The sequence below is a fragment of the Salvelinus alpinus genome, chromosome 23 (assembly GCF_045679555.1).
Source record: "Salvelinus alpinus chromosome 23, SLU_Salpinus.1, whole genome shotgun sequence".
NCBI lineage: Eukaryota > Metazoa > Chordata > Actinopteri > Salmoniformes > Salmonidae > Salvelinus > Salvelinus alpinus.
This window is the reverse complement of record NC_092108.1, coordinates 42,781,709-42,800,797: the sequence shown is the minus strand read 5'-3', so window position 1 is coordinate 42,800,797 and position 19,089 is coordinate 42,781,709. Positions and strand designations below refer to the sequence as shown.

Genomic DNA, 19,089 nt, shown 5'->3' with positions numbered 1-19,089 from the left:
ATAATTGTATAATAAGGCAGGTTTATTCAAGTGTAAAAATATTAGGCAAAGCGTGCAGCACGGCTCCCTCTGTCTGATCCGTAAGGGATCGTCAGGAAGAGAGAGCGTTTAAACAGTTGTACAGTTATATATGGGCAACAAGCAAAGTAGGTTGATCTGGTAGTCTGGCCTTCCGATTGGTCTATCTGGGTCTTGGGTAGTCCTGAACAGGCCTGGTGTCCACGTTCCATTGGTTCCTGACATAGTTCTTTGTCTTGAGCTCCAACCCTGAGTTGTGTGTGTGTCTATGGTTGTCATGGGGGAGGGGAGTTGTGTGTGTCGGTGGTTGTCATCTAATGAGATCAGCATATGTCCAACAGAAAGAGGGGGTGTGTATATTGTGTCAGCCATAGCTAATGTTGAGAAGTTGTTAAAACAAGTTACCAATATCTAATACAATTTCTTACAAATCCCCCTCTTCACGTCTCACAAGAGACGTGACATAAAAGTATATAAAAAGACACAACTAAAGGATAAAATTTGTCAGAAGACAAATTTTTGATTCCCTCTCTTCACGTCTCACAAGAGACGTGACATAAAAGTATCTTAGTCCTCAAATAGATAAACAGGTCCAGCTTCCCCATCATCAAGCAATGGGAACATTCGGGCCCTTTCCTGATTAGGGTCTATGGCAGCAGTTATAACACGGCTAACAAGCGTGCGCGCACATGGAATGCAACAGCATCCACAAAGTACAAGAATGCCTGCAAAAACAGAAATAGATACTAGGACAGAGGAAACCAACGTCTTATATTTACCAAAGGCATCCATCCATGAGTCCCACATAGACGTGTCCACTCCAGAATGCTGTTTCATCTTACCATTAAGGGCACGAAGTCCCTCTAATGCTACAGTTAGACTCCCATCCGTAGCTGTGTTATTGGGAATGAAAGTACAACACTGCTCACCAAACATTTCACAGACCCCCCCCCCGTTCAGCCAATAACATATCAACCGCGATTCTATTTTGAAATGCCATCAGGGATGTGGCTGCCAATTGTCCATGGACCGCCTCGAAGCCTTGTTGAGTCCAATTGCCCAGTTTCTGGACATTAAAATGAATGTAGTTAATTCTGTCCACATTTTTATTAACTGTACACCACCAACAGACAGAAGATTCAAACCCAGCTGTCACTTGGTCCACCAGTTTATATTCATCTGGCACCCCCTAGGGACACCAATAGCATCAATGTAAGTTGAGTCGTAAATGAGCAAGGACCAAAAAGGAGACCACTCCAATAACTACACCTGGAGTGGCCAACCACACATTAGTAACCCAAAAAACGAGAATATGTTAAACCCTCAGGTCCATCCCTCTATACAACCTGTACCAGGTGGGCTCGTCGCCACCCGGGAACTTCAAACCTTCACAACAGGGAGGACAAACATCACTTTTTATTCATTCGACCACATCAACTACAGCAAACCAAGGGTCCTCCTCTGTCAAGCCCACTCTCCTGCGGAAGCTTGTTTTCATATCAGCCTCTCCAACTGGAGCATCAAGCAACGGCATCATACCAGAGGCCCCCTACACATCTGTAACAGACTTCATCAAACAAGGTATGATACAGGCAACACAGAAATGAAAAACAACAACTAGTGTCAGAAATCCAGTATTCATCATTGCAGCGTACTTACCAAACCAACCACCCAGCCAGGGGAACAGTCCACTCTCCTCCACACCTGCAAGACCCTTCATCTCCATTGATAACCTTGCCAACCCACTCAGAGCTTTTGAAATGCTCCCATCCGGACTAGTATTGTTAGGAACAAACGTGCAACACTGTTCTACAATCTTTTTACATACACCTCCCTGGTTGGCCAGACTTATGTCCAGTGTTAGTCTATTGTGTCTACTGGTTTGAGAGGTAGCATCCAATTGTTCAGCCATCCCTGTAAGTGCTGTGTGGGTGTAGTTAACAAATCATTGTTGATTATATTAGATATAATTGATCCAGGCATTCTGCTTAGCATCAACAATGGCTGGGCCAATGATGGGCATCAGATGCCACAGGCCATCATTCCTGTTTGATGTCTGGTATTCGTGGGGGACCCCTATTGGGACCCCAACAGGTTGGTGTGCATGTTATCTGTACCCTCGGACCAAGGAGCGTCACGTTTCTACCGTCTCCTGGGTTGGTCCCGAGTCTCTGTGTCATGTACAGCTCCCAGAAGTTGGTTAGCTATAACCTCAATAATAGGCAATGGTGGTATCAGACTGGCCAAAACACATGTGCAACGACAATTTCCTTTCAAAATGGGGTCAACCGCCTGGCAGGTCCACACATCCACCATACATCAGCAACACCTCTAGTTAATAGTGGCATTAGTGATGCAGGTAGTAATAGGGAGCCCTCCATAGTCCCTACCTCTACCTGTACCAGTGTTACAGCTGTAATATCCTCCATATGCCTTAACTCCCCACGGTACCTTCTGGGGAGGTACTTCTGGGAACACAAAACTCAAGAGTTTTACACAAGGTTGAATTTGGCTTAAGCTTTCCAATATGCACATCCAACCTTCCCCATTACTTAGGACAAATGGGTGAGCAGCCAGAATAGGTCTGGCATGTCCACATACGACACAGTCCTTTCTATTAAGTGTTTTGTAGGCCAACCACATATTCTCCCTTCCCTCATAACCGGTTTCAGTCCCCAATTGTTCACTATCTGAGATGTCTTTTATATTTATCACCTGTACCGGATTAGAGAGCTTAGGTGGTGTTGTGGGACTTGGTCTTGAAGTGGTGGAGGAGGCCGGCTGAACCCTGGTCCGTTGGAACTGGTGGTGGTTCTGGCAGCACTGTGATGGTATCATCCCCATAGTATCCCAAACAGACAGCTCAGGACCACAAGCAGTTCTGTAAAGCCCCATCCTCTCCCAGAGAACACATCACCAGCCAGAGATCAAGCAACACTTTCACTTATAAGAACGTACACAGTGAGGAAAGGTCGGGGGCAGGGAATTCTTCATTAAGGAGTTGATCCCCGAACTCTATTAGTAACGGTTCTTCTCCTTAACTCTGTGATCATTCGGCAGTGTCAGTGTGTCTCACCCTCCAAGTGTGATATGCCCCCAGGTCGAGTGAATCACCTTCTCCCTTAATTCACCTGCAATGCATACAATCTTGGACATACAGGTTTGGTTAAACAAACAACCTTTTCATGTAATTAACAATACTTCTTACTATTTCTATATCTGCTTGTTTAGCTAGATTTTTTAATTTTTTATTAGTTTATCATCCAATAGGCCACATCCTATCCTAGACCACAACTTACCCATCCCCCCTTTTTTACCTGGCTCTGCCAGGTAACAACCTTGCCTAACCTAACCAATGACTTAGGTAAAATTAGTGTAAATTATCCTTATGTCTGACATTATCATGTAGGAACGCCCCTTTCATCCGCCGCATGTCCAATTCTCCCTTGGGCGTCCATTCATATCTATCCTTTTCCAATTCTCTGTCAAGTGACTTATCTACTTTAAAAGGTATCTGTGCTGCTTATATATGTTCTTAGATATATATATATTTATTGATTTAAACCGTATCCCTCTTCTCACCTATCTTATTTCACAGCCTACCTTGCTCATGTCCTGGTTCCCCCCTCTCCACTCTGCTCTCAAACCTTCAAGGCCTCAACAGTGCGGGGTAGACCCCTCTGTCTGCCCTTTTTTAATAATAGTCAATAACAAACTATGAGTTCCTTTGCAATATTATCAATTTACCTCAAAACTAGTATCCCAAATGACACAAATTCATTATTCTCACTACATTTCCCCGTGAGTGATCAAGTCACCGGAAAATGCAACGAAAACAGAAAGATAGGTCAAAAGGTCACACCTACATTCGTGTTCCATACCATATCCAGACATACCAAAAGAACCCTTTATCTTCTCAAAGTCCCTTACCTAAATAAAACTCAAAAAGTAAAACTCCTATTTCAATATGAGTGTATTCTTTTAAGATATCTTGTCTCTGGGAACACGGAAACCCCTATCCTAAACATTTACTGCAAAAAACAAAATTATGTCACCAGCACTCAACCAGGCTCCCCGTCGGCTGGGAGACCGTTGAGTGCTGCAATACTGCCATCTTCTGTCCATTCACTGCACAGCTCTCCACCCACTCTCCTTCAACCTGCTCAATTTGAGCCATATTAGTTTCTTATTTTAACTGTTGTTTTTTACAAATTTTGATTTATTTTTTAATCTGTTATTACCTAGTTAGACTAGGGTGTCCGTGACATACATCCATGGGGATCCGGTTATAGTTATTCTATTAACCATGTGAAAGTGCCCAGGGACACCCCAAATATCAGTAGGAATATCACAAATAAGGGGCCAGATATCCCTAGTCTTGCCCAGGGAGGGAGAAATGTCCCTCTAACTGGGCGAGGTTTCTTTATCAGGGGAGGCGGAGTTTGATTCCGCATCACCTGAGTCAGGAATGTCTTCATTTGGAATCGAATTTAAGCTGTTTAAATCAGCTCTGACTTCTGTCAGTGTTCTAGAAGGGATTGGGGCTGGAGTGCAATGTGTGAGGTGGTGCCAAGGTGCGCCTGATTTACCTTTGACCTGGACTGAGTGTGAAGTAACCTCCCTCACTTCGTACAGTCCAGTCCACCTGGGTTCTAGCCACTTTCTCTTGTGGACATTAACCCCACCCAGTCACCAATTTTTCCTTCAGTGGTGCCAGTTCTCCCGTCAGCTTCCCCGTTGGACCTTGTGAATCTGTGTGAAGAGAGCTGCAGAAAGTTCCGTCAATTATCAGACATTACAATTTGTTGTACATCAAGGGCGGGCATATGACCTCCCTCCCTTGGTGAACCCAGCATGACTCCTCCAGCCATTGTCTCATGAGGAGAGAGGTGGGTGCCTGCACCTGGAGAGGCTATCATGGCCAGCAACGCCAGGGGCAGGACTTCAACCCAAATCAACTTCAAACCAGCACATACATTTGATTGGCGCGTTCCACGAGACTTATGAGATTGTGGCCTGTACACTAACCCCATCATTAAACAACATCCATTAATCAGTTGACATTTACACATCCGACCCTATTGGTACATGGAGCGTTTGTCATTAAACAATACACACCCAATCTTTCCTCCACCTGTCTCAGGTGTTGGTTTCTGAAATGGGACCCGTTTGTCGGATCGGATTTGCCTTGGAACTCCATACCTTAGTATGAGTTCGGTTTGCAGCCACTTAATGACCGATTTTGCATCCTCCCTTGCTGTTGGTATTGCCTCAACCTATTTAGAGAACCTGTCTACCATAACTAACAGGTACCTTTTCCATTTGTCACATTGTCTTGCCCCATATCTATGTAATCTATGCTGATGTCCTGCTAACCCATTGTGGTCCATCAGTATGGACTGCTCCATGAGCATACGCTGAGTCGGTGTAGATGTTTACAGTCTTTCCTTCAGCCTTTTCCAAAGCTTGTGTTAACCCTATGATTTCTGCCAGTTGGGCCGATGCAGGTTGTGGGATGATGGCAGATTCCAAGGTCACGTGTGATCCCTTCGGAAGCTGCTGCACCACTGCGTATGCTGCTATGTTCCCTTCCTCTCCTCTATAGCAGCATCCATCTTGTGTATAACCATAGGTCCAGGTTGGTGAGTGGTTCGTTCCCCAGGTCAGGTCTCAGTTTCAGTTCCTGTGCAGCTCTTTCTGCACAGGAGTGGGGTAGACCTTCTTCAGCATTGAGTGCGTCTGCCCTGTTTTTGTCAGTGTTGACAAATGTGATGTGTGATTGTGTGCATTTATTCTGAATTTTCGTTTTTCTTTCAGCGCTGAACGTGAATTCTTTGCTCATCAGATATGCTGCAACCCCATGGTGGGTGTGTATTTCCAATGGATGGCACATTACCAAGTGGGCTGTTTTTTCAATAGCTTTTGCCACTGCAGCTACATATCTGGAACATGTGGTTTGTCCTACTTCGATGTGGTCCAATTTGGAGGAGTGATACATCAACACTCTTCTCTCCCCCTCTCTGTTTCTGAAAAAGGATGGATGATGTGAATCCTTCCTTTTCAGAAACATCCAGATGGAATTTGTTTTTGTAGTCAGGTGATGTCAATGCTGCTGCCACTGAGAGATCTGTTTTCAAAAGTGCAAAAGCCTTTGATGCTTCAGTGGTCCATGTCAATGACGAGTGTAGGTTCCTTGGTCCCGCCTCTCGCACTATTTCTCTCAGTGGCTCAGTTCTGGCAGTGTAGTCTGGGATGTGTGTTCGGCTGTACCCTGTCAAGCCAAGGAAAGACAACATTCCCGACACCGTGATGGGGCGTGGATGATGAAGTATAGAGTCTTTGTGGGTTTTGGAGAGTCCTGCTCCTTCTCCCGAGATTTATCTGCCAAGGAAAAGGACAGTTCTGCGACAGGTCTGGACTTTGCTCATTTTGACTTTGTATCCTTTGACGGCCAGAAAGTCCAGTAATGTTTTTGTCATCTGTAGGCAGAGATCAGACGTGGGAGCCCCCAGCAAAAGGTCATCTACATATTGGATCAGTATCACACCTTCTGGGATTTTCAACTCTGCCAGGTGTGTCTTAAAGATATGATTGAATATTCCGAGTGAACACCTATAACCCTGTGGAAGAACAAAATAAGTGTACTGTTGATGTTCATACGTGAACGCAAAGAGTGGCTGAGAGTCATCAAGTGGGATGCTGAAGAAAGCATTAGCCAGATCCACCACCGTGAAGTATTGGTGTTTTGGAGACAGATTGCTCAGAGTGATGTGAGGGTCAGGGACAGGTAGGTCTATAGGTGCAGTAACGTCATTTACTGCTCGGAAGTCTTGAACCATCCGGTATGTTTCTCCTCCAGCTTTCAGCACTGGTAGGATCGGCGTGTTCCATGGAGATACAGTTCGATAGATAACCTGTGCTCTCAGTAACCCATCAATGGTCGGTTCGATCCCCATGATCTGTTCGGGTTTCAAATGGTATTGAGTTCGGTAGATAGGTATTTGATCTGGGTTCAGTAGGGTGATGGTGACCGGTGTCACCTGTAATTGGCCCACATCAAAAGGGGTATGAGTCCATAACCTTTCATCTATGGTGGAGATCAATGCTTTGGTAGACGGGTGGTCAGTGTATGGCTTACCATGGTGTCTTGGCAGGGTCAGTCGTTCTGGAAGACAGTGTTCTTCAGTGTCAACAGTCATGAACCTCCACATGTTTTCAGTGGTGGCCTTGTGTATTCCCGGTGTTTGGGTGGGTTCCCACTGAAGTTTGGATGCTCGTCTGATCATAGGGCCCAGGCTCCTTGCTTCAAAACCATTTCCCACCGCTAGTGTAACATGGGGAGCTGACTCCTCCCCTAGTAAGTACCAGGATTTCAAATGAGGTGGTAGGATGACTGGTGCTGCCACCCCCTCTTGTCCACACACAATGGTGCAACACCTGATGGATGGCGTTAGGTGCATCATGTTCTCATCCCAGTCATCAATGTATGTGTTCACGTCATTGTCAGTCACATTCAATGTACAGTGAATCTCAGCTTGTGGGGTCTTGTATGGGTGTAATGCATAGATCTGTGATTTCAGTTGATTGAACTTAAACTGGACCTCTGGAGTCCCAGTTCCTGTCTCCCTGCATTTTAGCCAGTAGATTTCTTGTGTTGCTGACAACTCAGGGGTTGGGATGATGGGTAACATCAGCACCCTAACAGGGTGCTCCGGTGTTGAAGGAATGGGATCAATGGAGACCTCCACGCCCCTTTCAGTAAGGTAAATTGAACATTTCAGTTTACACAACAGGTCTCTCCCAAGGAGGTTGATTGGGCAATTGGGACAGTATAGGAACTGATGCTTTAGCTTGGATGGGCCCCAGGAGAAGAGCAACGGAACGGTTTTTTGTTGTGCTTCGGGTGTTCCTGATACCCCCACCACCTGTATTGTTTCCGAAGAGAGTGGTTGACGAGATCTCATGGCAGAATACGTGCATCCTGTATCTACCAAAAATTGGTGGGTCACTCCCTCCACCTCACACATGATAGTTGGTTCGGTGTGGAGTGGAAAATGCTGACCCCCATTCTCGTTCAGTGGTGGTGGGCAGCTTCAGGGCCATGGGGCATATTCATCTGACATGCCCTGGAAAAGAGGAGGTGGTTGCTGATTTGGGTCTGGGTTTGGGTGATTATATGCAGGTTGAGGGCCCGCACGTGGTTGGTACATCTGTGGCCGGACTCCTCCACGTCCTCTTGGGTTGGTTTGTCGTGCCCGATTGGTCATCCAGTAATGTTGGGTCGGTGTCAATGGGTATGGGCACTGACGTGCCATATGTCCAGTTTGTTTACAATTGTAGCAGTTCATTGGTCGTGCTTGACCTGTCCCCCAGGGTGATGGGTATCGTGGTTGTTGTCCCCATGTTGAAGGATAGTCTTGTTGTGTTGGTTGATAGTATGGTGGGATGTCCATGGGTAATGGCTGATCCAGGAGTTGTGATGGTAGGTTAGGTCCCTGTGGGGTTGACATGGGGGGTTTTTGTTGCTGTATCATTTGTGAAACCGTTTTTTCAATGATTTGTGAGATGTCTGGTTGATCTTCAGCCACCATCTGTTTCTTGTTTTTTTCTCCTTTCTGGGCCTCTTTCAATTGTAGTTTCAAAAGTTGTACCTGTAGGGACTGGATTTGTGTTTCAGCCCCTCCCTTATCCTTATTGTATTGGGTGATGTGGTGATGCACATGGGAATTGAACTGAGCCTGGGGAAGTGCCATTAACCCCACAGTGCCCCTGAGATGGGTTGGGGCCGATGGGGCTGCTGTGGTGGTAGGTGGGGCGTCATTATTGTTGGGCCTGCCCTCTTTGGTGTCAGTTGGTGCTCCAGTGACCACCCCCATATTATCAGGTTTCCTGTAAGGGAGTGCTCTCCTCATTTCTTCAATCGCCCACATGCCTATTTTTAGTTCTGCCTCCGCTTTTTCCCTATGCTTTGTTCCTTCCTTCTTAAATAAGTGACTCTTATTCTTTTCAATTTCACTTTCTATCCCTTCTTTTACTGCTTCCCCTAATTCTTTCTCCATAGTGAGGAGTTGCCCTTTTGATGGGGCCGTACCAGTAAGGTAACCTTCATGCGTCCATTTTAGCCTCACTTTTTTCCAGATCTTTTTAATGGCTTTATATTCTTTTCTCCCCCCTGCTCTGTCTTCCATTCTCTGATCTAAGTATTCATTGAATTTGTGTTTGGGGACGATAGTCGTGGTCATTTTGTCGTTAAGCTATGTCTAGGTCTATTATTATCTTTGTATACTTTAGCCCGTCACTGATCGAAACCAGCGATGTATTTATTTATTTATTTTTTTCTAACCCCCCCCGTCTCGTGTCCGACCCGCGTGGACAAAGAATTTTATTGCCGTGTATTCGATAAATTATTTTCGTTTTCCAACAATATTTCAGCTATATCTTTTTGAAACAATATACGAATATATTCACGCGCTCCTGATATAATTGGAATGACAGTTTTAGGTACTTATAATAAAAATATTATTTCTCTTCGCTTATTCAATTAATTAAATACTTTGGCAAAATATTTCAGAAGTTTCCTTTGGGAACAATATACTAGTAAATCAAGCGCTTCTAAAATAATTGTCAAATTAATTCTAACCCTTAAGGATTTATCAACAGCAGGAGAGGGAAAAATCAGGTCAATTTATCAGCAGAAAATAGCTGCTTCTCTGACCCGGCGGTCACTTCCAACACAGCCTCAATTTAGCATATGGCTAATTATTAGCAATCGGTCTCGTGGAACGTTCAATCACTCACATTAATTTGGAGAGTTTCAGGTTTAAATACCATTACTCCTATTTCAAGCTTAGATTTATCACCGATGCTCCTAGTTGAAGAATATTTCGACTAGTCCCAGATTACTAATGCGACTTGAATCCCAATGTGCCAAGCTTAGATTTATCACCGATGCTTCTAGTGGAGTGCCATTTCCACTAGCCTCAGATTACTAATACGACTTGAACAGGCTACATTACATTTCAACACTTTGAGTTTCAAGTTTAATACCATTACTCCTATATCAAGCTTAGGTTTATCACCGATGCTCCTAGTGGGGTGCCATTTCCACTAGTCCCAGATTACTAATTCGACTTGAACAGCGTCAAGCTTAGATTTATCCCCGATACTCCTAGTTGAAGAACAATTCAACTAGTTCCAGATTACTAATTCGACTTGAACAGCGTCAAGCTTAGATTTATCCCCGATACTCCTAGTTGAAGAACAATTCAACTAGTTCCAGATTACTAATTCGACTTGATTTTATACTTCGCAAATATCTTTACACAATGCCTTAAGATTCTAAACAATTCCACATAAATTTAGCCACAATTCACACTCACCACAGTACTTCTGATCATTGAATTTAGATATTGGCTATAATACAATATACAGAATTTGATTAAACAGGCATCTGCTCACCTTTTAGTTTCGAGCTCTTTTGATCAGTTTCCTGGGTGAGTTGAATCGCGATTCTCCTTCAAAAAAGGTCACCTCTCCTTCTGGAATCTTTCTCCCACGCGTCTCCTGTCTGATCAATTTTCTATGGACCGAAATCAAAGGTGTATTACCATCCTCTGCTTACCAAGTCTGTTAATAAAACGTTTACTGGAGACAGGAGAACAAGTGGAGACATAGGACGAGGTGGATAATTGTATAATAAGGCAGGTTTATTCAAGTGTAAAAATATTAGGCAAAGCGTGCAGCACGGCTCCCTCTGTCTGATCCGTAAGGGATCGTCAGGAAGAGAGAGCGTTTAAACAGTTGTACAGTTATATATGGGCAACAAGCAAAGTAGGTTGATCTGGTAGTCTGGCCTTCCGATTGGTCTATCTGGGTCTTGGGTAGTCCTGAACAGGCCTGGTGTCCACGTTCCATTGGTTCCTGACATAGTTCTTTGTCTTGAGCTCCAACCCTGAGTTGTGTGTGTGTCTATGGTTGTCATGGGGGAGGGGAGTTGTGTGTGTCGGTGGTTGTCATCTAATGAGATCAGCATATGTCCAACAGAAAGAGGGGGTGTGTATATTGTGTCAGCCATAGCTAATGTTGAGAAGTTGTTAAAACAAGTTACCAATATCTAATACAATTTCTTACACCAGCCAAAGTGAGTCACGCCCTTAGTATTGCACTCATTCAGTTTCCGTAGTGTAGTGGTTATCACGTTCGCCTAACACGCGAAAGGTCCCCGGTTCGAGACCGGGCGGAAACACGTTTTAATAAATTCGACAGTAAGCCTTTTCACTTCGGGCTCGATCCCAATTTAGGAATTCATGCTTTTCCTACGCACTTCTCAGTATTTGGTTCTCAGACGTACCTTTTTAAGTCGCGTAAACGCACTCTGCAGGTGTGGCTAGCTTGGGCGCTCTGAATAAATTCCTGCTACGTGTGGTCTGAGTTCCATAATGATTCAAATAGGCTATGATGTCCTAAACTATTGCACAACGTTAGCTTAATATGATCCACTAATGCTAGCAACCCTCAGGAACAATTCACAAGGATGTGACAGATTAAAGAAAGGTCAACGGAATGAAAGTATGCCAAAATAAATGTATGCGGGTGTTACTGACGGTGGCTCCCGATAGTGGCTAATATTTATCATGATACAAAATAAAACTGGGAAAAGCCCCACAGTGGAGGTGTCATAATACCCATAAAACCTAGTGGTCAAACAGGGAAATGGTTCCAACCGATTTTCAGCCATTCATTTTTCGCCTCACACGATTTTCAGCCATATCACGTTCGCCTCACACGATTTTTAGAAACACTTAAAATAATACATTTGTAGTTTGTATTTTCCATGACTTCCACTGCTTTTGTTGTGGTTTCCGTAGTGTAGTGGTTATCACGTTCGCCTCACACGCGAAAGGTCCCCGGTTCGAAACCGGGCGGAAACATATTTTAATATTCAATTATTTCCCAATGCCCCTAGGCTAGCATATGGTTTGAAACAGTTGAGGTTTGTCTAAACCTTGCTGTCTACCTCTCCGACCTGTGGATCAATGTTGCCGTTTTTTTGGTGACCTCCACCGTGCCATGTGTATGAATGTGACCAGACTGACAGCTTCTCTGAGCCAGGCAAATTAATTTATCAGGGTCATTGTAATGGATATATCCAAAGAAATGGCAATATAATCCAAGGTAAAACAAACAAAAGTGCAGATAGTTTTCTGTCATTTCAGCTGCTTGATGTGATTGTGTGATAGATTTAGTTGGCTGGCTAGCAAAGGAAAAGTAGCTAGCCCGCATAGCTACAGTGCATTCGGAAAGTATTCAGACCCCTTACTTTTTTCCACATTTTGTTACGTTACAGCCTTATTCTAAAATGGATTAAATAAAATAAAATCTATCTACACACAATACCCCATAATGACAAAGCGATAACATATAGTTTTTATTCATAAAAAAATATTTAAAAAATACCTTATTTACATACATTTTCAGACCCTTTGCTATGAGGCTGCAAATTGAGCTCAGGTCCATCCTGTTTCCATTGATCATCCTTGAGATGTTTCTACAACTTGATTGGAGTCCACCTGTGGTAAATTCAATTGATTGGTCATGATTTGGAAAGGCACACAGCTGTCTGTCTACGTAAGGTTCCACAGTTGACAGTGCACGTCAGAGCATAAACCAAGCCATGAGGTCGAAGGAATTGTCCCTAGAGCTCCGAGACAGGATTGTGTCGAGGCACAGATGTGGGGAAAGGCACCAAAACATTTCTGCAGCATTGAAGGTACCCAAGAACACAGTGGCTTCCATCATTCTTAAATGGAAGAAGTTTGGAACCACCAAGACTCTTCCAAGAGCCGGCTGCCCAGCCAAACCATCCCTACGGTGAATCAGCCCTTATTTAGGAGTTATTCACACGATAATTCCCGGGTTCTCAAGCCTTATTGCTTAATTAATGGACAAAGTAATTTCTGATTTCATTAGGTTCTGAGAGCGATAAATGCCCTACCCAGTGTTAATAAAACGTTTACTGGAGACAGGAGAACAAGTGGAGACATAGGACGAGGTGGATAATTGTATAATAAGGCAGGTTTATTCAAGTGTAAAAATATTAGGCAAAGCGTGCAGCACGGCTCCCTCTGTCTGATCCGTAAGGGATCGTCAGGAAGAGAGAGCGTTTAAACAGTTGTACAGTTATATATGGGCATCAAGCAAAGTAGGTTGATCTGGTAGTCTGGCCTTCCGATTGGTCTATCTGGGTCTTGGGTAGTCCTGAACAGGCCTGGTGTCCACGTTCCATTGGTTCCTGACATAGTTCTTTGTCTTGAGCTCCAACCCTGAGTTGTGTGTGTGTCTATGGTTGTCATGGGGGAGGGGAGTTGTGTGTGTCGGTGGTTGTCATCTAATGAGATCAGCATATGTCCAACAGAAAGAGGGGGTGTGTATATTGTGTCAGCCATAGCTAATGTTGAGAAGTTGTTAAAACAAGTTACCAATATCTAATACAATTTCTTACAAATCCCCCTCTTCACGTCTCACAAGAGACGTGACATAAAAGTATATAAAAAGACACAACTAAAGGATAAAATTTGTCAGAAGACAAATTTTTGATTCCCTCTCTTCACGTCTCACAAGAGACGTGACATAAAAGTATCTTAGTCCTCAAATAGATAAACAGGTCCAGCTTCCCCATCATCAAGCAATGGGAACATTCGGGCCCTTTCCTGATTAGGGTCTATGGCAGCAGTTATAACACGGCTAACAAGCGTGCGCGCACATGGAATGCAACAGCATCCACAAAGTACAAGAATGCCTGCAAAAACAGAAATAGATACTAGGACAGAGGAAACCAACGTCTTATATTTACCAAAGGCATCCATCCATGAGTCCCACATAGACGTGTCCACTCCAGAATGCTGTTTCATCTTACCATTAAGGGCACGAAGTCCCTCTAATGCTACAGTTAGACTCCCATCCGTAGCTGTGTTATTGGGAATGAAAGTACAACACTGCTCACCAAACATTTCACAGACCCCCCCCCCGTTCAGCCAATAACATATCAACCGCGATTCTATTTTGAAATGCCATCAGGGATGTGGCTGCCAATTGTCCATGGACCGCCTCGAAGCCTTGTTGAGTCCAATTGCCCAGTTTCTGGACATTAAAATGAATGTAGTTAATTCTGTCCACATTTTTATTAACTGTACACCACCAACAGACAGAAGATTCAAACCCAGCTGTCACTTGGTCCACCAGTTTATATTCATCTGGCACCCCCTAGGGACACCAATAGCATCAATGTAAGTTGAGTCGTAAATGAGCAAGGACCAAAAAGGAGACCACTCCAATAACTACACCTGGAGTGGCCAACCACACATTAGTAACCCAAAAAACGAGAATATGTTAAACCCTCAGGTCCATCCCTCTATACAACCTGTACCAGGTGGGCTCGTCGCCACCCGGGAACTTCAAACCTTCACAACAGGGAGGACAAACATCACTTTTTATTCATTCGACCACATCAACTACAGCAAACCAAGGGTCCTCCTCTGTCAAGCCCACTCTCCTGCGGAAGCTTGTTTTCATATCAGCCTCTCCAACTGGAGCATCAAGCAACGGCATCATACCAGAGGCCCCCTACACATCTGTAACAGACTTCATCAAACAAGGTATGATACAGGCAACACAGAAATGAAAAACAACAACTAGTGTCAGAAATCCAGTATTCATCATTGCAGCGTACTTACCAAACCAACCACCCAGCCAGGGGAACAGTCCACTCTCCTCCACACCTGCAAGACCCTTCATCTCCATTGATAACCTTGCCAACCCACTCAGAGCTTTTGAAATGCTCCCATCCGGACTAGTATTGTTAGGAACAAACGTGCAACACTGTTCTACAATCTTTTTACATACACCTCCCTGGTTGGCCAGACTTATGTCCAGTGTTAGTCTATTGTGTCTACTGGTTTGAGAGGTAGCATCCAATTGTTCAGCCATCCCTGTAAGTGCTGTGTGGGTGTAGTTAACAAATCATTGTTGATTATATTAGATATAATTGATCCAGGCATTCTGCTTAGCATCAACAATGGCTGGGCCAATGATGGGCATCAGATGCCACAGGCCATCATTCCTGTTTGATGTCTGGTATTCGTGGGGGACCCCTATTGGGACCCCAACAGGTTGGTGTGCATGTTATCTGTACCCTCGGACCAAGGAGCGTCACGTTTCTACCGTCTCCTGGGTTGGTCCCGAGTCTCTGTGTCATGTACAGCTCCCAGAAGTTGGTTAGCTATAACCTCAATAATAGGCAATGGTGGTATCAGACTGGCCAAAACACATGTGCAACGACAATTTCCTTTCAAAATGGGGTCAACCGCCTGGCAGGTCCACACATCCACCATACATCAGCAACACCTCTAGTTAATAGTGGCATTAGTGATGCAGGTAGTAATAGGGAGCCCTCCATAGTCCCTACCTCTACCTGTACCAGTGTTACAGCTGTAATATCCTCCATATGCCTTAACTCCCCACGGTACCTTCTGGGGAGGTACTTCTGGGAACACAAAACTCAAGAGTTTTACACAAGGTTGAATTTGGCTTAAGCTTTCCAATATGCACATCCAACCTTCCCCATTACTTAGGACAAATGGGTGAGCAGCCAGAATAGGTCTGGCATGTCCACATACGACACAGTCCTTTCTATTAAGTGTTTTGTAGGCCAACCACATATTCTCCCTTCCCTCATAACCGGTTTCAGTCCCCAATTGTTCACTATCTGAGATGTCTTTTATATTTATCACCTGTACCGGATTAGAGAGCTTAGGTGGTGTTGTGGGACTTGGTCTTGAAGTGGTGGAGGAGGCCGGCTGAACCCTGGTCCGTTGGAACTGGTGGTGGTTCTGGCAGCACTGTGATGGTATCATCCCCATAGTATCCCAAACAGACAGCTCAGGACCACAAGCAGTTCTGTAAAGCCCCATCCTCTCCCAGAGAACACATCACCAGCCAGAGATCAAGCAACACTTTCACTTATAAGAACGTACACAGTGAGGAAAGGTCGGGGGCAGGGAATTCTTCATTAAGGAGTTGATCCCCGAACTCTATTAGTAACGGTTCTTCTCCTTAACTCTGTGATCATTCGGCAGTGTCAGTGTGTCTCACCCTCCAAGTGTGATATGCCCCCAGGTCGAGTGAATCACCTTCTCCCTTAATTCACCTGCAATGCATACAATCTTGGACATACAGGTTTGGTTAAACAAACAACCTTTTCATGTAATTAACAATACTTCTTACTATTTCTATATCTGCTTGTTTAGCTAGATTTTTTAATTTTTTATTAGTTTATCATCCAATAGGCCACATCCTATCCTAGACCACAACTTACCCATCCCCCCTTTTTTACCTGGCTCTGCCAGGTAACAACCTTGCCTAACCTAACCAATGACTTAGGTAAAATTAGTGTAAATTATCCTTATGTCTGACATTATCATGTAGGAACGCCCCTTTCATCCGCCGCATGTCCAATTCTCCCTTGGGCGTCCATTCATATCTATCCTTTTCCAATTCTCTGTCAAGTGACTTATCTACTTTAAAAGGTATCTGTGCTGCTTATATATGTTCTTAGATATATATATATTTATTGATTTAAACCGTATCCCTCTTCTCACCTATCTTATTTCACAGCCTACCTTGCTCATGTCCTGGTTCCCCCCTCTCCACTCTGCTCTCAAACCTTCAAGGCCTCAACAGTGCGGGGTAGACCCCTCTGTCTGCCCTTTTTTAATAATAGTCAATAACAAACTATGAGTTCCTTTGCAATATTATCAATTTACCTCAAAACTAGTATCCCAAATGACACAAATTCATTATTCTCACTACATTTCCCCGTGAGTGATCAAGTCACCGGAAAATGCAACGAAAACAGAAAGATAGGTCAAAAGGTCACACCTACATTCGTGTTCCATACCATATCCAGACATACCAAAAGAACCCTTTATCTTCTCAAAGTCCCTTACCTAAATAAAACTCAAAAAGTAAAACTCCTATTTCAATATGAGTGTATTCTTTTAAGATATCTTGTCTCTGGGAACACGGAAACCCCTATCCTAAACATTTACTGCAAAAAACAAAATTATGTCACCAGCACTCAACCAGGCTCCCCGTCGGCTGGGAGACCGTTGAGTGCTGCAATACTGCCATCTTCTGTCCATTCACTGCACAGCTCTCCACCCACTCTCCTTCAACCTGCTCAATTTGAGCCATATTAGTTTCTTATTTTAACTGTTGTTTTTTACAAATTTTGATTTATTTTTTAATCTGTTATTACCTAGTTAGACTAGGGTGTCCGTGACATACATCCATGGGGATCCGGTTATAGTTATTCTATTAACCATGTGAAAGTGCCCAGGGACACCCCAAATATCAGTAGGAATATCACAAATAAGGGGCCAGATATCCCTAGTCTTGCCCAGGGAGGGAGAAATGTCCCTCTAACTGGGCGAGGTTTCTTTATCAGGGGAGGCGGAGTTTGATTCCGCATCACCTGAGTCAGGAATGTCTTCATTTGGAATCGAATTTAAGCTGTTTAAATCAGCTCTGACTTCTGTCAGTGTTCTAGAAGGGATTGGGGCTGGAGTGCAATGTGTGAGGTGGTGCCAAGGTGCGCCTGATTTACCTTTGACCTGGACTGAGTGTGAAGTAACCTCCCTCACTTCGTACAGTCCAGTCCACCTGGGTTCTAGCCACTTTCTCTTGTGGACATTAACCCCACCCAGTCACCAATTTTTCCTTCAGTGGTGCCAGTTCTCCCGTCAGCTTCCCCGTTGGACCTTGTGAATCTGTGTGAAGAGAGCTGCAGAAAGTTCCGTCAATTATCAGACATTACAATTTGTTGTACATCAAGGGCGGGCATATGACCTCCCTCCCTTGGTGAACCCAGCATGACTCCTCCAGCCATTGTCTCATGAGGAGAGAGGTGGGTGCCTGCACCTGGAGAGGCTATCATGGCCAGCAACGCCAGGGGCAGGACTTCAACCCAAATCAACTTCAAACCAGCACATACATTTGATTGGCGCGTTCCACGAGACTTATGAGATTGTGGCCTGTACACTAACCCCATCATTAAACAACATCCATTAATCAGTTGACATTTACACATCCGACCCTATTGGTACATGGAGCGTTTGTCATTAAACAATACACACCCAATCTTTCCTCCACCTGTCTCAGGTGTTGGTTTCTGAAATGGGACCCGTTTGTCGGATCGGATTTGCCTTGGAACTCCATACCTTAGTATGAGTTCGGTTTGCAGCCACTTAATGACCGATTTTGCATCCTCCCTTGCTGTTGGTATTGCCTCAACCTATTTAGAGAACCTGTCTACCATAACTAACAGGTACCTTTTCCATTTGTCACATTGTCTTGCCCCATATCTATGTAATCTATGCTGATGTCCTGCTAACCCATTGTGGTCCATCAGTATGGACTGCTCCATGAGCATACGCTGAGTCGGTGTAGATGTTTACAGTCTTTCCTTCAGCCTTTTCCAAAGCTTGTGTTAACCCTATGATTTCTGCCAGTTGGGCCGATGCAGGTTGTGGGATGATGGCAGATTCCAAGGTCACGTGTGATCCCTTCGGAAGCTGCTGCACCACTGCGTATGCTGCTATGTTCCCTTCCTCTCCTCTATAGCAGCATCCATCTTGTGTATAACCATAGGTCCAGGTTGGTGAGTGGTTCGTTCCCCAGGTCAGGTCTCAGTTTCAGTTCCTGTGCAGCTCTTTCTGCACAGGAGTGGGGTAGACCTTCTTCAGCATTGAGTGCGTCTGCCCTGTTTTTGTCAGTGTTGACAAATGTGATGTGTGATTGTGTGCATTTATTCTGAATTTTCGTTTTTCTTTCAGCGCTGAACGTGAATTCTTTGCTCATCAGATATGCTGCAACCCCATGGTGGGTGTGTATTTCCAATGGATGGCACATTACCAAGTGGGCTGTTTTTTCAATAGCTTTTGCCACTGCAGCTACATATCTGGAACATGTGGTTTGTCCTACTTCGATGTGGTCCAATTTGGAGGAGTGATACAT

The 19,089-nt window shown here is 44.4% G+C and overlaps 2 non-coding genes across 2 annotated transcripts; both read left to right on the top strand.

Annotated features, from left to right (window-relative positions):
- Positions 1–11,190: 11,190 nt before the first annotated feature.
- trnav-aac (transfer RNA valine (anticodon AAC)) lies at positions 11,191–11,263 on the top strand. The gene has a single exon. It is a non-coding gene; the product is annotated as a tRNA-Val (tRNA).
- A 612-nt stretch (positions 11,264–11,875) lies between these two features.
- trnav-cac (transfer RNA valine (anticodon CAC)) lies at positions 11,876–11,948 on the top strand. Its single transcript has one exon. It is a non-coding gene; the product is annotated as a tRNA-Val (tRNA).
- The last annotated feature ends 7,141 nt before the right edge of the window (positions 11,949–19,089 follow it).